This window comes from Theropithecus gelada, chromosome 6 (assembly GCF_003255815.1).
Source record: "Theropithecus gelada isolate Dixy chromosome 6, Tgel_1.0, whole genome shotgun sequence".
NCBI lineage: Eukaryota > Metazoa > Chordata > Mammalia > Primates > Cercopithecidae > Theropithecus > Theropithecus gelada.
Window position 1 is genome coordinate 86,331,902 of NC_037673.1, and position 24,273 is coordinate 86,356,174.

General features: G+C 36.4%; 1 protein-coding gene across 1 annotated transcript in view; it reads left to right on the plus strand.

Annotated features, from left to right (window-relative positions):
- Positions 1–24,273, plus strand: part of ADGRV1 (adhesion G protein-coupled receptor V1) — a 596,167-nt gene that overhangs the window by 294,611 nt on the left and 277,283 nt on the right. The window lies entirely within an intron of this gene.

Genomic DNA, 24,273 nt, shown 5'->3' on the forward strand with positions numbered 1-24,273 from the left:
TTTTCTATGGTAGAAGAAACTGTGAAAAACATTGACTTATTAGCAATGTTAATTTAAAGTATCTAGTTTAAAGCACCGTGTAAAGCACAGAAACCAGAACAAAAGATGAAATTAGATGCTTTTTCTATCCATACAGTGTTTATAGTCTAGAAAAGCAGATGTACATATAAGTAACTATAATTCAGTGTGATGTGTGAACATAGACCATTTGCAAACTACTCTATGAAAATAGATGAAGGCTTAATTCATTTTTTTTTAAATTTTTCTCTGACGGTCAAGAAAATCTTCTTAGAGGAGATGATATTGAGCTGGGACTCAAATGAGTGAAAATTCAGTTTGTTGACAAGGACTAAAAAGGGCCTAGACATTTATATAGGCAAAGGAAAAAAAGCATAATTACTTCTACTTTAAGGCTGAAATTATAGATCCAGGCAGAAAGAATATTCTATATAATGTTCTTATTGAGATACTTTTTAATATTGTTTTATAAAATTAGAAAATCCCACTCTTCTGGATGGGGAGACACTACTGCAATGCAGACAATACTCTATTGATTGGGTGCTGGTCATATGTGTGTATTCAATTTGTGTGCATTTATTGTGCTGTAGACATGATTTGCATAGTTTTTTTAGAATGCTAAAGTGCATTTATTGAACTCTGGATAGAACTTGAAAAAAATAGCATTTGTGGTGGAGCTGAAATATAAAATGGAAAATTATCTTAAATATTGGGATTCTGTCACACTTTTTTGTTCTACGAGTGAAAATGGCCTGTAAATTCCACACTCTATTTTTCAGGGAATAATTAAGTGCTGGATTCTACACAGAGGTCTCTGATTGGGTTTTTAAAGGCCCTATGAGCTATGAGAAGTAGCAGTGGTTACCAAAGGGACTTGCTTTGAATTTCACAAGGCTATTTATATTGCCTTTGTGACCTGTCTTAGCTGTTTGATCTCGCCTTTGCTTCTTGAATCTAATATATTAGAAAACCCGCCTTCCATAATTAGAGTTTACTTGGCTGTATTCACTACCCACTCTGGTGATTTTTTGGCAGCAGAATTTGTGCAAGACTTAATTATAGCACTATAGAATTACAGACAACTCTTCAGTGTCCTAGCAGACAAATTTGCTCATGTCTAGGGATGTGAAAGACAAAACCAGGATTTCTATGTTGGAGCATTAACTTTTGATTCATGTTCTATTTAACATTGATTTTGGAGAAAATGGTCAGTCATATCCATGTTTTTCAGTATATTTTTAGAATAAATGAAACAAGATAGCATGAAAATCATGTAATGTATGACTTGTGACATGAAATAACTAAAAAAGCATTTTCATATCTCATTTTTGGCAGGAAGAATTGGTATATTATTGATAGAAGACAGTTTATTTCAAAATGCTTTATCTACTTAGATTTAAAAATACCCTCTGAGTTAAGAAGAATAGTTACCTCCCTTAAAACCTTTTAGATAAGGCTTTAAAAAATTCTTAGGCCCCCAAAACAAGAAGCTGACTACAGTAAGTTGGGCCCCCACCCTACATAAATTTTAAAGTCATGTTTATAGCTCCAGTTATAGAATCTTCCAACAGGAGTTATTACAGTTCCAGACTTGGATCTTTCATTTGGGATCCGCTGTCAATGTTATATTGTCATTTTTGGAGATTGAGTTAACTCTAGAGAAGTCTTCAAAAAATACAGGCTTGGCCTATGGTTCTTTAGCTAAGAGGGAAAATTCTGTAGCTGACCTAGAGTGTTTGAGTTGTGAATACTTTGCAGACAAGTCTGCCAAGACCATTCATTTTCAAATCTTTATTAATGAACTAGGACTAAGTAGAATGGCTTTTGTAGAGAAGGGAAGAATAGAAATGCAATAGTCCTGAATTTCCTTTTGGAGCAATGTGGTATAATGGAATCAGAAAGTCAGGAATCAGAAAGTCAGGAAAATATGCTCGTCTAGCTCTACTTTCCACTTCTAGAAATATGTGGACTATTATAACCATAATTTATTGTGTGTATGTGTGTATCTATGTATGTATGTGTGTGTGTGTATATATATATTCATGATTGGAGGAATATAGATACAAATCCAAAGATGATTCCTGCTTTAAAAATAAAGATTCTGCTTTAATCTGGAGTTTGTCATTATAGCCCCTTTGAAAATCATTGGACTATAAAATACCAGTAGGTGGCAGTAGAAGATTTATTTTTCTCCCTTAAATTTGCCAGTCTCTAGCCATGACAGCATTCAGTAAAAAATTTGAGAGATGCTTTCATAGTACTTCTTTAACTGGGCTAGAGGGTGTTGGTCTGCAGCATAGCAAATACATATTTGTGGTTTCCTACCTTTGTCTTTTTATCCTCTTTATTCAGAATTTAATTAAATGCAAAAGTGCCATAAGAAAAGATTGTACTCCACTGGTTTGAATATATCTTTCTACTGCTTATATATATTCAAATTCAGGGACATAAAATCACTTTCATCACTATATTTATGAGCATTAAGTGTGTTATTGATACAGAAAAATGTGTTTATTATGTCACAGAAGCTTTGAGATAGAGGTCTCTATTTTCAGTTTATCAAAAGACATACATATTTCTTCAATACCAAGTTATTTTTTTCTCACTTATATAAATGAAAATGATTAAATGGCAAGAAATTGTGGAGCGCTTCAAGTATTATGTGAAAAAACAGCAAACAAATTTGCATGGTATTGGGTGATATTTCTGAGAAAAATATCTAATTATATCTTTGGGATTTTTATCTTTGAATCACATTGCCAACCCATGTGTGCCCCGATAAGGCTGGTAAACAACTAGTCACAAAGGGCAAGTTTGCAGTTCAGGGTTCTCAGTTCTGGAGGTTCTGTCAGGAAAAGCAATCTTCCAAATCTAAAAAAAGAACAGAAGTTTCCTAATAGAAAACATGATGATAAGATAGAACTGTATTTACTCTGATTAATAATACTTAACAAGGGAAAATATTTGTTTTTCTTCTCTATGGTTTGTTATTTGTACAGCGTAAACATATTTTCTGAAACTAAATAGCAAATTCATCTAGAAATGATGTGTGTAAGTCTGTACATTTACCAGCAAGACTATAGCTTAGGGACCTATTCTCTGGAATTTAAAAAAAGTTGGACTGTTACTGTCTTTTGTCCACTTTCTCATTCTGCAACATTTTGGGATGTCATTTTGCAATGTCCTGTTTCCCAGGAAGGATCCTACTCAGACACCCTTGCGAAAAGCTTCTGCTTTAATCTGGAATTATGTCATTCTTGCTTTGAGTATCTAGCATCTTTGGGAATCTTTGACCGTGCATGACTAAAGGCAGAAGTCCTGTGTGACTTCCCAAATGCTGGCTCCTTCTGGATACTATGAATCCTGGTTTCTGTTCCAGCAGTTTGCGCTGTTTTGTTGAGATTGCCAACACAAGAAAGTCATTGTGTGAGTAAGGCTTGAAGACACATATGTAACAAGCATATTTTAACTGAAGCAGAGTGAGATAGAGATGGTAAAATGTTCATTAGTCAGAACAGAATTTTCCTTAGTTGGAAGTTTTTGCTAATCACTTATTAACCAGAATATCCTTTGTTGTTTCTACTTTTTTTGCTAAAAAAAAAAGTATGTAGGAGTTTAAGTACAAGGATCAAAATTAAATCTTGCTTTGAAGATTAGGAAATTGAGAAGCAGAGGGTCATTTTTCAGTAGAACATTTATGATTATATGTTAGTGCAGACGTAAATGGATCAAGAAGGTAACAACGAAGTGTTTCCTAAACTTCAATGTCGGCATCTTGTTACAATTCGGATAGTGCATCAGTGAGTCTATGGTGGGTTTCCAGATCCTACTTGTTAAGATATTAGATTAGCTATATTATGACCCCAAAACATCTCTGGTGGTGGTTGTTGCTGCTGCTGTTGCTGTTGTTATTATTACTAAATCCATATAATCAAGCTCTTTTTCTTAGTATGAAATTTTATTTAAGACATCCCATTTATTAATTTTTTTTAGTTTCATTTCAAATATTATTGCCTTTAAAATGACTTGCACACTTGTATCTTTCCCTAATTAATGAAAAGCTGCTGCTGTGTCCTTCTGACTTTTTTTTTTCTTTTTTCTAAGAAAGGGAAAGGTTCTTAGGCAAGTGGACCAAGAGATAATTTAGAGTATGAACAAGGCCTTTATTCTGGTCATTCTCATAGCATTTGAAAATTTGCAAAACTTCTCAGTGTTGTTTTGGACATAAAATAAACTACTAGAAAGAAGATATAACTAGTTCCCCTGCCCCAAGTTCATTCTTTTCTACCAAGATCTCGTAGGTGGCCTCGCCCTACTACAAAGGTATTGAGTATGTAAGCCTTTTTTTTTTTTTTTGTACAATTAACTGTATTTAACTGTGTCTTTATGTAGATATTGGGGTATTTAACTGTATCTTTTCTTCATGTAGAGATTAGTTTGGTGAATATGAATAAAGACATTCTGCACACAGATATGAATATACATTTAAGTTGAGTTTATTAAACTATTTGACTCAATTTAGGTATGCTCAATGTATGGCGAAAATATTATTACATTCATGACTGAGTGACCATTCAACATTCAATAGTGAAATTAAAACTAAAAAATTGAGCAAACCCACATCTCAGGTCAAGACCATTGTTCATCCAGCAGCTCGACCACTTCCATCTCATCTATCATATGCACAGTATTGAGACTGTGCAATGAGAAATACCAAGCAAGATGCATACACACACACACGAAGCATGTAAATAATAACCTAAAACACTAACCTTATAGTAAGAACCAAGTATATAAAGAGAAAAAAATCTCTTCCTCTGTAGTATACTATGTAGTACTACATAGGCTGAGAATAAGGGATCCCAGCTTACAGAGTCTCTGGGGAGGAAATGGAATCTGACCTGGTTGTTGAAGAGTGCATAAGATTTGAAGACTTAGCATGTGACACATTCTAGGCAAGGAAAAGAACAAGAACAAAGACATCGTGGTTATAGTGATCCTGGCTGCTTTCACTTGAGTAAGGCTTGAAGATCCCACAGAGAAATAGGTAAGTTTTGACTGCAGGTGAGGCAGCTCCCCATTGTCTGAGAACCATGAGGAGTTACAGAGTCACCAATGGAGTTAGTCCAAAAAGTCACAATATGAAAGGAGTGTTTTTAAGGATTAATCTGGCAATGAGGGATTAAAGGAAAAATGAATTAAAGAAGATAAGAGACTCTAATTAGGGAGAGTAGAGAGGTTGGGTGGATTGCTTTTACCATCATCCAGTTAGGATGGGTTCTGAGCTTAGACAATGGTAATGGCAATGAGAATTCAAAGGAAGGAATAAGGACTAATAAAAATATCGTATTTTGCTTTATTAAATTTCTGCACTTTCTTGTCTTCTGTCTTTAAATCAATAAAAAAGCCACATTGCAAATTTTATTTACTAAACATTAATGCAATACTTATTACATATTACAAGAGGTAGGGATTATGAGGTAGGTATTAATATTATTCTTATTTTACAGATTAGGAAATTGCAACATAAAGAGTTGAATTACCTGCTGTAGGTCACATAGTGGTAAGTAACAGAGCTAGTATTTGAACACAGCAGCCAGCCTCCAGTCCTTTTTTAAACTGCTATACTAAGTTGCTTCATAAATGAGGAATTAATGAAATTTACTCTGTCACCAAATGAGAGAGATTTTTAAGGTGACTGTGAAACTAGTGGTTTCATTTGACTTAAATAGAAAAGTGGAAAGGTTTAATGGTTGGAGAGTGGTATGTGCAATTTTCAGCATGAGGAGTTTAAGGATTCCATAGCATAGAGATTTAGATGTTATCTACATAAATGTAGAACTTCTTGACACTTTAAAATAGGTTCTCTGAGACAGGTTGGGTAGAGAGCCTATGTAGATAGAACACATATACCTAATGTCATTAAGGGCTGGACTTTATGGCACTGAATTTAGTAATTTACACATACTACATTATTTACTCTTATAACAACCAAATGAGGTGGATACTGTTATCATCCCTAAAGAGAATAAGAGATATTCAGTTACCTGCCCTAACCTACATAGGTAGAACATTGAAGGAAGAAGAAATTGAAGCCAGATGTGTCTGGCTCCAAAACTCGTGCATTTAGAGACCATGCTATGTGGAATGAGAAGGATCACTACAAGAGGATTGGAAAAAGGTTAAAGTTTTTGAAGCCAAGGAAGGAAAAGGGTTTCAAATGGAAGGATTTGTGCATCATGAGGAGATTAGTTCTCAAATTTGGCAAGAACAAGGTCCCTAGAAACTTGGAGAGAAATTATGAAAATTAGAAAAGGTTAAAGAGTAAATGGGTAGGAAGAAAATAGATGAGACTATCAGACCACAGCTGTGAAGTTTGTCAATGAAAGAAGAAGGCAATCAAAGCACAGGAAGTGGGGAACAATTATGGCGACTCTGATCATAGAAGGTTTGCTGGAGGGAATCTGGCCCCTAGGGCTGCCACCCAAGGGGCAGGTCTCCCCCATCTCCTCCACTGGTATTTTCTTTCCTTGAAAGAGAACTTCCTATTGAAGTTTGTTGAAAGGGTAATAGGAACTAGTAAGTTTCTCTTTGATCCATGTGTTTATTTATATGTTGTGATTAATTTGAATTATTTAGGTCTAGGCAAGTGACTCCCTGCTAGTGCACCTCACCTAATCACGTTATATCTAGGAGAAAATTAGAACTCTAGTTTGAGCTTTCTTTTTCCATTTCTTGAATCCAAATTTCTGTGACAGCCTTACATTTTTGGTGTTGTTACTATTGAACTTTATGTAAACTTGCAATCAATCATGAAACAAATTTATAATTAGCAATTATCAAATAATTATATAAGTCATTCTACAACCAAAAATATTAATGTTATGCTATTCACAAGTGTGTGCTTTGGAGTATTACAATGATTTTGGTACTCAAAATAGAGTGAAATTTGCATATTGATTAAGGTATTGAATTCTCCCCCCAAAAAAATGTTATTTTATTTTTGCTTTCTTTTTATATAAGGCTACATTTTCCTTTATGTATCAAATTTGTCTTTCTTAAAGTCTCTTAATAATAAAATCAAATTCCTTTCCTCAGCAAGCTTTCAAAATTCAGCTCAAGTAGACTGTTCTCGCTAAATTGAAAATAAGTGGACACTGAAGATACAAAAATAGTATCATGGTCACAATACTGGGAAATTCAGACTTTCCCAAGTGCTGAAGTAGCAAAGCAACAGAAAGAGTGAGTAATGTTCTGAATTAGGCTACAGTGACATTATCATGTTTGCAACATGGCTTTTGTTACTAGGAAAATTTGTGAGGCAAATCCAGACTTTCCCAAAAAAATACCGGTTTGGAACCATCTATTACAGCTTCAGTAACATAAACTATCCTTGACTTTTAAAAGACTTCCTTGATGTCTCTGACTAGGCAAAATCAGCATATGAAAAAAGTTGTTTTTATGAATATTTAATGAGTGCTCTAAAGAACTGTAACAAATATGGAGCGTAGGGGGAAGCATCTCAGTTTTGGAATTAGAGAGACTGATGGGGTAACATCTGTCAACTACAGTGGAAAAAAAATCACTAGGAAAATAATAAGAATGCCTGATTTGCAGCATTACTGAGAAGATACATAGTGGATCATGTTCAAATGCACAAAACACAAGATCTGGGGAAGGAGATTTCAGAAGAGGAGGGCAAGGAGGATTCCTGCTGTCTCACGATGTGCAGAGGCCCTTCAGGTTCTGCCCTGAGTTGAACGCTGAATCCTTCTGGAGAACCTGAGCCCTGAGTCTGCTTTTCTGTGCTTCAGGTTTTCTTAAATCAGCTGCAAGGGAGGAGAGAATTTGGGGCCCCACCCTTTTTCAGTAATTGACTCTGTCAAGCCTGTAACTGTGCCTGTCATTGTACTATGGATAATATAGACCATGAAATTTTTTTCCGTTGATCTGCATTATCTGTTGTAGACACCATCAGTAATTTTGTTTATAGTTTTTAAGAGTTTCTTTCCCTAATCTGAGTATTTTCTAAGTGTTTGTGTCCTCATTGCTTGTGTTGAATTGTTATAACCTTAAAAATTGGAGATATATATATATATATATATATATATATATATATAAATATATGCGTGCCTATCTAGAAAAATATATATGGTGTGAGCTTGTGTATGTGTGTGTGTATACATTTGAAATTTGACATAGACCTATATTTTAAAATACAGAGACACTTGGCTCCAAAGCTGAAGGGCTAGAGAGCTGGTCTTGTGAAAATACAGAGACACTTATTTAATGAAACAGTACTGCTGAGGACTATAATAAGCACTTGATATGTTAATTCCAGCACTCGATGGCATAGTCAGTATTTGTATTATTGCCTCTGCATTGTGTGTAAGAAATCTGAGACACTAAACAGTTCTGTGACTTGCCCCAGGTCTCAGATCAAGTAAGTCTATCTCCAAAGGGTGTTTCTGTAACCCCTTCTCCACCCCTTTACAGAGGAGCCCTCAGACACCCTGGTAGCCTTTTTCCATCCACTTCCATGGAGCCTAATGACATGGTCCTCTTGCAGACAGTTTTAGCATTCACTCTGTTACTATACCAAGCGTGCTAGTAGGCTTCTTTTTAGTTTCCTTTGTAACTCTCTGAAATCTTGCTTCCTTCTGTGAAACTTTTAAATGAGTGATCCTTATAAAATTGGTTTTTAGATTTACATTGACCTCAACCCCATGAAGTTGTGTCTCCTGAGCTTTATCTGCTTGCTGTACCAACAGAGTGCCTTTTATGTAGTTGCCTACCTGCCTAGCTGAGCTTTAAGTTCCCAAGGGAAGAGACTATTCTTTTTTATATCACATCCAATGCCAAAAGGTAAAAGACCAAAATAACATCAGTCATAAAGACAAAACAGCCTTTCCATATTCTTTGCGTGCAGTCTAGAACTGTCTTTCTGGCAGAGCCCTATTCGGATACCACCTTCCGGGAACATATACTCTGTGTTCTGCCAGGAGTGGGAAGGAGCTTGGTTTCAGGCACTATATTTTGGTTGTAAGGGCGAATGTTATTGCCAAACTGAAAAACATGTCAAATATCAACAACCAAGTGGGTTTTGTGGTCACATTTCATCTGTAGGTGATGGCATGTGCCGGTGATTTTATGGGGTTTGATGTGGAAACTGAGAAATTCCACAACTCCAGAGCGCACCTCTAAGCCCCATCCCCCGATTCTCACTCTTCTGCAAGACAGAGATCAAGGTTGAATGAAAATCTTTGAGTACAAATTCTCAATTTTTGCATTTTTTAAAACTTTTAAAGTATAGATTTCTTTAAAAAAAATGCTCAGAGAAAAAATTTAAAAAGCCAGACATGGTGGTGCACACCTGTAGTCCCAGCTACTCTGGAGGTTGAGGCAGGAGAATTGCTTGAGCCCAGGAGTTGGAGGCTGCAGTGAGCTGTGATCGTGCCACTGCACTCCAGCCTGGGTAGTAAAGACCTTGTCTCTTAAAAAAGAAAGGAAAAAAACTTCAGTTAACCATATTTGGGAATTAAATGCTTTTCTACTCTCCATTTTTTGGGTTTATCCCATTTGTGATCCCTTCTCTCAATTGTCACCATTATCTTGCTCACTTAAGCCACCTTTCTTCTTTTATGGACTCCAAACTCTTCTCCATGGTTTTAACCTGACCCCTTTCTCCTTAATCTGTTCTCCTCTCAGCAGCAGGAGTGGTCCTTTTAAAGACTAAATTGACTCTAATCATTCTCTCTCAACCCCTTCAGTGTCTTCCTGTTGCACATAACAGAGGGACTCTGACCTCCCTCTTACTCAGGATCAGTCTCTGACCATTCTCCGATCTCATCTTGTACCATCTCCACATTCACCCAGCACAGCCACAGTGGGCACAGTTCTTTAAATATGCCCAGCTTCTTCTTGTCCTACATGCTGTGTTCTAGTTAATACCTAAGCCTGGAAAGTTCTGCCCCAGTGTTTTGCTCATCCATGTTTCCATTTATACAGCATTCACTCACACTCAGCTCTTATGTTACCACCTCAGAGTGGCCTCCCCAAGAAGCCCCTCCCCCATGGTGTCTCATCACTGTTACATTTATTCATATCATATATCAATATCTAAATTTTCTTGTTCAGGTATTGTATTCTGTCCCCTTTTCCCCTTTCTGCTTCTAGAATGTCAACTCCATTAGATCAGGAATTGCCTATCTTGTTCATTGTGGTTTCTAGCATTCATAAAAGGCCTTTTGGCTCACACTAGATTTTCAATTAAAAAAAAAAAAACTGTTTAAATGAATAAGAAAGACAATGAAGTTAAAAAAAAATCTTAGGCTTTCTTATGAAGAACATTCTTGGCAATCTGAAACTAACCTATCACCATTTTCTCATGAAAATAAGCACTTCCTATATTCTCAATTCCTTAAAGCAAAACAAAACCAGAACTGGGTATGGGGCACATGCCTGTAATCCCAGCTACTGGGAAGACTGAGGCTAGAGGATCCTTTGAGTCCAGGAGTTTGAGCCCGCAATGAGCTATAATTGCACCACTGCACTCCAGCCTGGGAAACAGAGCAAGACCCTGAATTTAAAGTCAGAATTTTAAAGAAGAAATTATTCATATTCTTTTTTTAAATTATTGTACTTTAAGTTCTAGGGTACATGTGCACAACGTGCAGGTTTGTTACATATGTATACATGTACCATGTTGGTGTGCTGTACCCATTAACTCATCATTTACATTCGGTATATCTCCTAATGCTATCCCTCCCCACTCCCACCACCCCGCAACAGGCCCTGGTGTGTGATGTTCCCCTTCCTGTGTCTAAGTGCTCTCATTGTTCAATTCCCACCTATGAGTGAGAACGTGCGGTTTTTTGTTTTTGTTTTTGTTTTTTTGTCCTTGCGATAGTTTGCTGAGAATGATGGTTTCCAGCTTCATCCATGTCCCTACAAAGGATATGAACTCATCCTTTTTTATGACTGCATAGTATTTTATGGTGTATATGTGCCACATTTTCTTAATCCAGTCTATCATTGATGGACATTTGGGTTGATTCCAAGTCTTTGCTATTGTGAATAGTGCCGCAATAAACATACATGTGCATGTGTCTTTATAGCAGCATGATTTATAATCCTTTGGGTATATATCCAGCAATGGGATTGCTGGGTCAAATGGTATTTCTAGTTCTAGATCCTTGAGGAATCACCACACTGTCTTCTACAATGGTTGAACTAGTTTACAGTCCCACCAACAGTGTAAAAGTGTTCCTATTTCTCCACATCCTCTCCAGCACCTGTCGTTTCCTGACTTTTTAATGATCGTCATTCTAACTGGTGTAAGATGGTATCTCATTGTGGTTTTGATTTGCATTTCTCTGAAGACCAGTGATGATGAGCATTTTTTCATGTGTCTGTTGGCTGCATAAATGTCTTCTTTTGAGAAGTGTCTGTTCATATCCTTTGCCCCTTTTTGATGGGGTTGTTTTTTTCTTGTAAATTTGTTTGAGTTCTTTGTAGATTCTGGATATTAGCCCTTTGTCAGATGAGTAGATTGCAAAAATTTTCTCCCATTCTGTAGGTTGCCAGTTCACTCTGATGGTAGTTTCTTTTGCTGTGCAGAAGCTCTTTAGTTTAATTAGATCCTGTTTGTCAATTTTGACGTTTATTGCCATTGCTTTTGGTGTTTCAGACATGAAGTCCTTGCCCATGCCTGTGTCCCGAATGGTATTGCCTAGGTTTTCTTCTACTAGGATTTTTATGGTTTTAGATCTTAACATTTAAGTCTTTAATCCATCTTGAATTAATTTTTGTATAAGGTATAAGGAAGGGATCCAGTTTCAGCTTTCTACATATGGCTAGCCAGTTTTCCCAGCACCATTTTTTAAATAGGGAATCCTTTCCCCATTGCTTGTTTTTGTCAGGTTTGTCAAAGATCCGATGGCTGTAGATGTGTGGTATTATTTCTGAGGACTCTGTTCTGTTCCATTGGTCTATATCTCTGTTTTGGTACCAGTACCATGCTGTTTTGGCTACTGTAGCCTTGTAGTATAGTTTGAAGTCAGGTAGCTTGATGCCTCCAGCTTTGTTCTTTTGGCTTAGGATTGACTTGTCAATGCAGGCTCTTTTTTAGTTCCATATGAACTTTAAAGTAGTTTTTTCTAATTCTGTGAAGAAAATCAGTGGTAGCTTGATGGGAATGGCATTGAATCTATAAATTACCTTGGGCAGTATGGCCATTTTAACAATATTTATTCTTCCTATCCATGAGCATGGAATGTTCTTCCATTTGTTTGTGTCCTCTTTTATTTTGTTGAGCAGTGGTTTGTTGTTCTCCTTGAAGAGGTCCATCACATTCCTTGTAAGTTGGGTTCCTAGGTATTTTATTCTCTTTGAAGCAATTGTGAATGGGAGTTCACTCATGATTTGGCTCTCTCTTTGTCTGTTATTGGTGTATAGGAATGCTTGTGATTTTTGCACATTGATTTTGTATCCTGAGACTTTGCTGAAGTTGCTTATCAGCTTAAGGAGATTTTGGGATGAGACGACATATTCTTAAATGTAATCCGTAGTGATCTACATCTTTTATAAACAAATTGTCTTATAATTCTTGGTTTATAATTTAGATGTGTTCAATGCAGAATTAATTTTCCCAGAAAAAAATGCTTATAAAGAGAAGTCAAGATCTCAAGCCAGCCACCAAAGCTTATTTGACTCTTAATCTGTCTGACTGTTCTGGATCCTAATTGAATTTGTAACTTCTCTTCATGTTAAAGCACATTCTGATTTCTAATTGGGAACTTCAAGAAAACCCATACTGCTCCCACAGCCTCTGTTATATGCCTCTTCTTCCTTCAAAAGTCCATAGAAGCAGGCTACAAGGAAAGCAGGTGGTGGCGGGGTCAGGAAAGGTGAGATGGAGGGGAAGAGGGAGACTTCTGGACACTAGCTTCCTGGGTCAGATAGGTGCTTCTGCAAGTGAGTTGGATAGCAAATGGTAATGTTTCTGAAACTTGTGGTCACAGAGTGTGCAAAGAGAATTGGCTCTTAAAGCAGCTTTAGTAACTTATTAAGAAGCAAGGTTGGAGATGAGAGAACAATTTTTTGAGTACAGAAAAAGTTTTCCTAAGTAATGTCTATGTTTCAAAGGAATGAAATTTTGTGTTAAAATTTAGATACTCCAAGATAGATAATTACTAATTGTAAAAGCTAATTTTAATAGTGTTAACTAGTAAATGTCTATAGTACCAAAATAACTAAAATGGGCCATTAAAATATGGCTATAAATATCAAGGTTATTATATTTTTAGTGTGTTGAAATTGACAAATGAAATACCCCAACATGCTGCAGGATGTCTAGACATAATGAGCAATCCTGTTGTGTTTAGGTCATGTTTATAATTGTGATTAATCTACTCTGTTTCTGAGTTTATCGTATCTGATACCACACTCCAAAAGTCTTTTAACCTATGAGTAGTTGAAAGCATTCATGACGGTGCCTGGTATTTCGTAAATAAATGGATTAATAAGATATAACAATCACAAATCCTAATCCTCCTCTCAGAAACATTTAAAAAAACTAAAATCTTTGCATTTGAGGAGCATGGTTTTGTACCTTAGAAATCTTTAAGTTAAATTGTTGGTTTAACTTTTGGAACACTTTAAAAGTGTTCAATAAATTTTTATTTCGGAAGGACAATATAAGCATTTACAGTTATATAAAAATATCCATGTAGGCACTGCTAACACAGTTTCTTCACTTCACAGGCGCACAAAGGCTGCAGGCATCTAAGAGATTAACCCCAGGAAGCCAGAGGAGCTGAATTACCCGTGTTTTAACTGAGTTTGTGGTTATCATTATTGTTAACTCACTAGATACTCGTGAGAAGCCATTAAAAATGCCCTTGTATTATACAAACAATCCACACTTCAGCAACCTTTCACTCTAAGATTAGGAAATGCTCTTTGACAACCTCTGTTGGGGTTAATTATTGAAGACTTTTGTGTGAATATAGGAAAGTCAGATGAGGTCAAGCAAGTCTGTCTACCACCTCCTGTTTCAGTCTTAAAGTAGCAGAAAAATCTATTTGTTCTCCAGGTAATGAAAAGAAGACCTTTTCTGAAAATTTTGTTGAAGCACAATTTAAATTTATCTCATGTTTACAGTTATTCATTCGCTGTTCCCATTCTCCAACTATTTAGTGTCATATGTACTATGACACAGTAATGTCATATTATGTAATATGTAGTAATGACACAGTAAAAGACATAGTTTACACCCTCAAGTGTAAGCGTACAATAGCAGTCTGTATACAGTAGGAACCAAAAAACAGTTATTAATTCTATCCAAGTTGAGGGGTGGAGTCAGAAGAATCCTTATAGAGATAAAAATGCTTAGCTGTCTTGAAAGATGAGATGTCTTCACCAGGAAGAATCTACATATAATTAAAAGACAGACATTAGTAAAGGCAGAGGAATGGGCGGTATCTGGCAGGATTAATGACGCAAAAAGGATTGCTCTACCTTGGATTATGTTTTGTTTAGTTTGCAAGGAATCTGGGTTGGTTCAACTGGTTAAGAGCTGATGGCGAGGAAAAGAGAGCTACTCCTGAGCAGACCTGTTGGAAAAGTAGAATAGTCGCCAGACCTGAGCAGAACTGATGTATGGAGAAGCAACAGAAAATGAGAATTTTTTTGGATAAGAATTTGGGTTCCACAGATATATTTTAGTGTCTCACAAGCATTTTTTTTTTTTTTTTTTGAAATGTGTTAACTTGTCTAATCTGAAAAGGCTGAAGTATGTAGTTCTGTACTACTGTTTATGGAAAAATGGAAAGTTTCTGTCTGTTAGGCATCAGTTGGGTTTCAGTGTGTTTTTATGTTTTGTTTTTTTCATTTAATGTCTCTTACAAATTTAATATTTTAAAGAATGATTCCTCATAACATCCCCAATGAACCCTTTGTTATTAGTTTAAGTGAAGAGATAGGAAAAAATAATCAGGTATAAGGTATATTTTTTCAGTATTATTTTTTTCAATGTTATTTCAAACACAATGTACTGCTATCACATATTGAAGACTCATAAGACATAAATCAATATTACTTTACCTTTTGAAATATTTAAATTTATATAAAAATATTAATACTACCTCATATATGCCCTTTTGTGAAATTCAGGGAAAAAAAATGAAACCGTAAAAACTGCAACTGTGTGACTGTAGAAATTAAATCGTGTATAGTTTCTGTGATATTACCCTTTGTGAATTTGCTATCGAATTCATATTCTTCAGGTAAAGATAGAATTCGGACCTTAGAAAAATACAGTGAAAATGCCACAGGAAAATATTGTGGTGGTGTTTAAAATTCAGCGTGTGTAACTCTTTTCTAGGTTATTAATAGGCTTGGGAAAAACAATATAAGCAATTTCTCCTAAATAGAAGCAAGTCTGAGAGAATAGACTTCCGTCAGAATTGGCTACTGTTAGGGAGAAGGGAAGCTGAATTCCAACAGTTTTGTGAGAAACTGGAAAAGAGGAAGCAATTGAGCTTCACAATCGGTCACTGATATTTGATTTACTTTCTTTGGAGTTTACAAGTCGCTGCCAAGTTATGTCTAACGCACACTGCCTAATCCTTGGAGGCCTCTCTTCCAGCTGATGTCTGCGTCAGTGGTGGCCATGAGAGAGGAAGCAACTTGAAGAAAAGATTGTTTACCACTTAAATTTAACATGGAATTCGAAGGCTAACGTAAGTGGTTTAGAACACCACTGGAATGCTGTTTTGTATGTTTGTGATTCCCGAAACATCCACCCAGCATCTAGTCCTAAATATTAATTAGGATCTCATTCCAAAGAACACCTTCTTATCACTTCTTTGAAGGTAATTATGAAAAGTCAAAGACATACTTCTAAAAAATACCTCTATGTTCACAGTCATTTACGAGATTAAACAGATAACCAGCTGACTAACAAACTCCAACATAGTCATGATGGTGTCCTTAAGCAGATTATAATCTTAGGAGTGCTGGGGAGATTTATACAGATATGAAAGGAGGGCAAATCAAGGAAGTATGAAGTCAGCTACATGGTGTAGTGTAGCTGTCACACATTATTAGTTGTTGTACATTTATACTTTCCCCACTTACAGGTTATAATTTGCTTGAAAATTAAAAATTCGAACCATATTTGGTTGTTAATTCTCCTCCTGTGGACAGACTGGAACAAATGGCAAGAGAAACCATCGCCCAGCTACAAGTGAGTCATTCTTTACTGCGATAAGGCTACTTCAGCTTTAAGTGGAGAGTGGCTTGGGGAAGCTGTTGTGGAAGTAAGGTCACAGAGTCTGAGACATGTTTGAAGCAAGACTTTTGCTCCACTTCTTCCAGTCTGCATGCAAAAGGAAGGAAGGAGAACATCCACTGACAGAAGCTGAATGAGGGCTTCAACCTCACCTCCATGGTTCCCTACACAGGAGCAGAGCCCAGCCAAGGTTCCCACCTAATACCATCTTTCCAGAAATTGTTTTGAGATACATAGAAGTGAAAGGCCCTTATATTCACAAAGAAACCTAGCAATCGTATTCCTTTGAAAAGCAATCCATATGAACATTTTGGAAGCAAAAGAAAGTATCAGTATACAGGGTGACATAAACTTGAAAGGAGATTTGAAAAGAAAAGAACAAGCAGTATTCATTCAAAAAAACAGAAGGTAGGATGTTATGGAAGTAAAACAGTTAAGATACTTTATTTGTTTAGGTTTAAATTTTTTAACTTTTAAAATTTGTGATATAATTTTGATTATGGGAAGCATAGATTCCTTTTATCAAAGGAAGAATGACCTTTTCCCACTTCCTTTTGAGTTTCTCAAAATTTCAATTTTCTTCTTAATTATGCTGTTTTGATTTGTTTGATTTTATGCTTTTTTTTTTTCTCCAAATGGTAAGGGACATGTTTAATTTAAAATTTTAATTTAAATTATCTTGGCCAGGCACAGTGGTTCGTGCCTATAATACCAGCACTTTGGGAGGTCAAAGCAGGCAAATCGCTTGAGGTCAGGAGTTTGTGACCAGCCTGGCCAACATGGTGAAACTCCTGTCTCTACTGAAAATACAAAATTAGCCAGGTATGGTGGTGCACACCTGTAATCCCAGCTACTTGGGAGGCTGAGGCAGGAGAATCAATTGCTTGAATCCAGGAGGCAGAGGTTGCTGTGAGCCGAGATTGTGCCACTGCACTCCAGTCTGGGCAACAGAGCGAAACTCTGTCTCAAAATAATAATAATAATAATAATAATAACATTATTTTAAGAAGCAATTTTTAGATTTCTATTTTTTCCTTTTATTTGCATAATTCCAGAGAGGTGATGGTGTTGTTAATAATATTCTTTTTGAGTTCCTGTTATATTCCAGAGACTTTAAGTAAGCTACTTTATTTTATTCCCACAATAGTGCTACCAGTAGACATTGCCATCCTCATTTTATACTAAATAAACTTAAATCTGCTTAAGATCCCATAACTATGAAGCAGGGCTAAGATTTGAACCTCTGTGTGTCTGATTCTCTTTTAAGCACTAAATTACAAACGTGTATAAAAATGTGTGTATAAGTATGTATATCATATCTATATGAATGTATGTTATGTACAGTATCTGCTGTTTCCTTTTCCTGAAAATTGCTAAAGGCTTTAATCAGATAGATGGAACTTGAGCAGTCAGTGGTGGAGGTTGCCTGTCAGTGGGGAGAAAGCATTTTGAGCAAAGAAAACATCAGTGACACACCTTGGGTTTAAGAAAGTACAGGACATGTTTTAAAATACACCAGAGTAGGACACTGACTGACATGTACCATCTTTGAATGAGAATGTTGGGGGGAAGCTTGAAAAGCAGATTCAGATCAGCCTATGGGAGGTCATGAAGGCTTAGTTTAGTAGTTGGGGCTTTACTTTCCAGGCTTTAGATGATTTTTATCAAGGAAATAATAGAAGATTTATCCTGGAGTCACCTCTCAGCTCAGCTTCTCTGAACATTGTGAAATTATTATACTAACTTGCACAAACTCATAACAATAGCAGCAACCATTCCAAGATGTCAGCTTTCCGGAGAATGTTGTCCATATGTCAGGATATGTAAATAATTTCAAATTTCTCATCCTTAGTAGTCTCCCATCTGTATAAATAAGCTTGCAGTGAAAAGTCGCCAGATTTTAGCAGTGAGCTTTCCTATGTAGTCCATTCCCGTTCAAAGACTGCTTTACAGGATTCATGGTTCTGTCCGGTATACTTAGTATTGCTTTCACTCTTTGGGGAAGCTTGACCTCTATCTGCTCAATGATGCATTCTTTTCTTCATACCTGGATAATGTTTTGGAGTACATTTTAACAAAACCAGATGATGAGGGTAAACACCAATGTGAGAAGCTTCACTGTGCATCTCATCTTTAGTTGATAATTGATGGAATATTTTGTATTTCTTGGATCCTACCTCAGTACATGGCCAAGAAACTGCTGGACTCCACCTGTGCAATTTTTGAAAAGAAATTAAATGATGCGTTCCAGGAAGGGTTTACATTTGCTCATTATTTCTGGCTTAATCAAATTAAAGGAGAAGAATGAAAAGCAGCTAACTCCAGAGCACCTGTAACCAGTGTTGCCGGAAATTATGACCCTGTTAGCTTGACATTGTGTGGTGAAGGGGTCTAATTATTGGACTGTTAATAATATTATTTAAGTCCTCATTAAATGTGCTACCATTTAATAGGATTTTCTGATCACAAATCTTCATTAAAGTCTTAGAAAGTTTTTTTTTTTAACCTTGTATTTTTCCATAAATTCATCCCATTGAATAACTCAAGAGAGGTGAACTTTGGCCAGTGGGTCACAGCAAAGGATAAAGATTGGGTAATATGTATCAGGGATGGCTGGAATTTGTAATCGTTTCCAGCTGTCTCAGCAGTATTAATGAAAGTATTATACAACAAATATGGAAAGATGATTAGAGATTGGAAAAAGAGACATCAAGTATGCAATGTGGGACTTTTTAAAAAAAAATACAAAGTCTTGCTCTGTTGACCAGACTGGAGTACAGTGGTATGATCATAGATTATTGTATCCTCAAACTCTTGGGCAGTCAAGCGATCCTCCTGCCTCAGCTTCCTGAGTAGTTGGGACTATAGGCTCAACTTTTTTTTTGTAGAGATAGGTCTTGCTTTGTTGCCCAGGCTGGTCTCCACCTCCTGGCTTCAAGCGAACTGCTGGCTTCAGCCTTCCAAAGTGTTGGGGATTACAGGTGTGAGCTACTGCACACAGCCTGCTTTTTAACTTTTGAAAATAAACCAACATTTATAATAAGGACTGAGCCAAAAGAAAAACTTCTAAATTTCATATATGGTAGAAAATTGCAGATTTCCTCACAGATGAAAAGAGATTACCTTTTATATTAATATACCCACCTTCAAACAGAAAGTTATCTATAGATTTTAAGATTGAAGTTGATATTTTGCTGTACTATAATTATTTTAAAAGATAGACTTTTTGCCTTTCTGAGAGTAGATTTCACAAATCTTTTCAGTACTTCTTTTTGTATCTTTCTCATTGATTTTGAAAGAGAAGAAAGGAAATATTGAATATTCTGTTGAGAAAGGAAATACTGAATATCATCTTGAGACCCATGTCTTTTACCTTTTTAATTCCTATTTCCTGATGTGGAGAGAAACTTGTTCACAGTCTCCTGTACTGATGGAGCTGTAAATCTAATGGACGTCCAGATCATTTCATAGCCTATTTTTTCTCACTACACATACGCCTATCTATTTCTTCATTACAGCCTTTTAAATACTTTTCTCTGTGATAATTCCCACCTTAAAATTTCAGGAAAGCTATTGTTCTGGATGGGGAAACTCCCTTTGTGCCCTTCAGGGCCTTTGGGTACACTCACCCCCTTCCTGCTTAACCAGAATAAAGTGCTAAGCTTGCATTTCACATATAGAAAATGAATACCTTTTCTTTTTCTAAAGAAACTAGGGCATATGGATTAAGGTAAAGAAATATGAGAAACAACATCCAAAAATACACATATTTTAAAGAAATAGTCAACTAGTAAGTTGTAATAAAAAAATGTAAATAATACACTATTTTTAACATGAACGTAATTGTGATTTCAAAATTTCAAAACTTATAGCAATGTCCTTAAAATAGTGTTGAATTTAAAACCTTCACTTTACAAAATGTCTGTGACCATATTATCTATTATGCTGTTAGTAACTAGAGATTTTTAAGTAAAGATAGCTTTTTTGCGTAGTAATATTTTCATCAAAATTGCAGTGCAGTAAGAAAAAAATTTCAATCTCTACCTTGAAAGTTTAGGCTTTGAACATAATCTTAGTGAGTATATCTATAAAACTGTTAGCCTCAATTATCTCTGAATTGATTTTGTTTGATCAAAGACACAACTGTGAAGAATCATTATTCTTTCTCCTGTGTTTTCAGATGAACCCTGACAGATTTTTCATGACAGATAATACTAAAAATTACATGTTCATCTGTGGGAACCAGAAGGAAGGTCATATCTTGCTTCTACCTCCTAGAATATCTGCATGGTATTTCAGGCTATCGAAGAGGATTTTTGTGCTGGAGAGGCAGCAAATATGTATTGATCCTTAAATAAGTATCTAATTTCTTCTCTCTTCCTATTACTTCAGTAGGTATAAAATCTAGTAGTGAGGTGTGCTGAAAATGATGGTGTTTAGACTCCTGGTTAGTACTTTGAACATTTTCATTTTAAATAATGATTCTCTTGGAAACTTGTCACTCCTGTGATTCATATTTCCCTTTCACAGCTTCTGAATATAACTTGGAGGGATACTGGTACAATGCTGGCTTTCTCTCCCACCTCCCAAATGTATTTGCACATGTGCAGACTATTCCTTCTTCTAACTGCTACTTCTCTGTTTTTTACTTCTTCAGCCTTTAACCTTCTCACACCCCCATTTCCTAACTCCCCAAGGCCATCATTCTCACCTGCATTTTGTAGCTAGCAGACATGTCCACGTGCATATCATCCTTCCACTCATGGGACTGTGGCATGGAGAAGTGTTTTGCAGTAACTAGACCTCTGCGTTTCTGAGTGGAATGTTACAGGGCCTCTGCAGAAGTTGATGGGGATGGGCCCCAATGAACTGGAAGGTTGTATTGTGACAGTCGAGTCATCTTCTCCTCCTTGTGTGTAGCCCTTAGTTTGTGCATCATCCACAGCATTCCTTATTCCTCATTACTTCCCTTCTTGTCTCCCTTTATTGCTCTGTGTCAAGTTAGGAATCACACTCATAGAACTAAATTACTATCATACACGTTAACATCACTGGCATTAACTAAATGGTTTTTATAAAGGATTTATAGCCTTAGACTAGGATTTCTCAACTCAGGCACTATTGACATTTGGGACCAGATAATTTGTTGTGAGGCACTGTCCTGTGTATTGTAGGATGTTTAGCAGCATCCCTGCCCTCTACCCTTCAAATGCCGGTAGCACACTTCCCCTAAAACATTTTGCAAAAACTAAAAATGTCTCTAGACATTACCAAGTGTCCCCTGGAGGCCAGAATCACCTCCAAGTGAGAACCACTACTCTAGACAGCCAGTCTATTCTTTTCATCATTTTTTTCTGCACATTTTATGAAATGTATCTTGTTGTTTTTAAATTACAGAACGGTTATCTCCTTTGACTTTAGGATGTTGGTTTTAACACAACTGGGTCATTAAATTGCTTCTGACTTGTTTCATATTATGGTCTCTTCAAGAGCTGCTACTACATTTTTACAGTATTGTTTTTGTGTGAGATATTGAAAAGACAATGTTAGTGGTATATATCAGGTGCCTCTGACAATTAATTGCCTGATCACTCTAACTATTCTTTGGAGACTGTCTTGGTGATGACTCTGCCCTCTTCCTTATGTGCTTTGTGACTCAAACCAAACTATCAATTTCAACTTTTTGTAAAAACTAGACCCCACATTGTCATTATGTTTTGTTTCTCCAGCCCGAAGCATAGCACAATAATTGTCTTGATTTAAGGTGACCAGTTATCTCCACCTGCCTATGACTGTCCTGGGTTTAGCATTGAAAGTTCTACATATCGGTAAATCCTTCAGTCCCAAGCAATCTAGGAGAGTTGAGTACCCTAATTGATAATTTCCTTTTTGTTTCTTTGGCAACCAAAGTAATGAATCCTGCTCTCATTCCTGTACAATGGCCTGGGGAGTTTAGTGCAGGGGCACTGAGGTCCTGTGGGTTGAGTTTGGCTCACTATCGTGGTATGTATGTTCTTACAGTATGCTTCCCATGCATGGACCTTGCAGCCCCATGTTGTTTTATATCTAGCTCGTCTACACATGTATGTTAATAGTTTTGTACCTGATAACCTTTGCTTTGCAACCCTTCATTTAAGGACCAGTTTTATTTGTTGAAGAAAATCTTTAGCTCTGTGTAATTTTTTCACAAGACAGACTCATAGATGTACTTGTTGTTCAAGATGTTTTTCTGCTACCACATAACAAGAAATCAGCTTTCTGAAGCAATTTAATAATCTCTTGGCAGTCTTTCTAAAGGTTTTCTTGTTCCCAGGTGATTAACTCAAAGACTTCTTAAAGTCTCAGGACTTTACAGATGAAACAGATAGCAATCTGTTGGGTGATGATTAAGAACTGTTAAATTATCTTCTCCATACTTACATCTTCTCCATAATGATATGGAAATACTCCAACTTTAGCTTAACTCCTTCAAATTAAAGTTTGTCTCTACAAAAACTCCTGTTAAAGTGCAAATCTGTGGGAAATAACAAACCCATCAGCATATAGTAAGTTTATGGATCAAATGGTTATTACACAACCCTAGGTGAAATGTGATAAGCTTTGAGAGGAGATGGAAGGAAGTGTTCTGAAGCTTAATTTGTCTGGCACAAAGTGAGGACTGAAAGGTGACAGTTCTAAGCAGTTAAAAGACTGTGGAGATAAGGAGTGCCAGGAGAAGGGTTGGAAACAGAATACTGGTTAGAGAAAGAGATAGAAATGAATCTGCCTCATAATTTGTCTGGACCTTTTATTCTTAGCCTGTTGTTTTAAGGAGTTGCTTAATAGTCACGTCTTGAGGCTACTGCACATAACATGAAGAAGAAAGGGAAGGAGGGAAAGAGGGAAGGAGGGAGAGAGGGAAGGAGGAAGAAAGGGAGGGTGGTGGTGGTATTGCTCATTACCCACCCCCAGTATATGGAAGTGGCTTGGTCAAGATCTCATTAACTCTAAAATATCGAATACTAATCCCATGATGCCCTCTCCTGATTTTAGTGTAGCAGGATTAATAGTTTTACTTAGAAGGCACCAACAATCCTGTTGCTGACATAATCCATATTTTTTTCATATAGTGACAATGCACAAATTTATTGAGCAGCATCAAGCACTTGCACCAACCTATCATTCTGGAGGCTGGCTATTAGCACTATTTTATAGGAAATTGCTCAAAGGAACTCTGATCATATTCTTACTAGTATTACCTAATAGTCAGGAACCTTTATTTTCCCTTTGAAGATGGTTCAAAAAATTAAATAGATCGCTCACTCCTGGTTGGTCTTTGGCTTCAGCTTCTCAGACTCTTCCTCTTCTGGCCAACTACCAACTGCTAGAGGTTGTCAGCTCACTACTAGGCTCGCTTATTTTCTGTCTCTATAGCAGTATTTAACGAAGTACTGGGATGAGACATGCCTGGAGAGTTTAATAAAAATGCAGATTCAAAGCCTCCACCCCAAACATACTGAATCAGAATCTCCTTAGGAATCGTATACTAAAATTATAGAAATATTACTCCATACTCTCTCCATAAATGATCTCATCATTAGCCATAGCGTTAAGCTTTAACCATTTTTGTATACTTCGTGACTCACAAACTTTTATCTCCACCATAAACCACTCTTTTAAGCTCTGGTCTCATATACTCTGTTGCTCCTTGATAGCTCTTCTTGGATATCTCACAGGTATCTCAAATTTAATATGTCTGGATGACAAGTTTAACATCCGCTTGAAAACCATTCTTCCCAGTTTCCCATATCTTAATAATTGGGGCCATCATTCACAGAGTTTCTCAAGCATTATTCTTTCCTTCCTATATATGTATTCAGCCTGCCAGCAAGACTTTCATCTACCAGCAAGTTCTTTTAATTCTACCTTTAAATGATGCCATGAGTTCATCTCTTTTCTGAATCCATCTACTACCTTTTGCG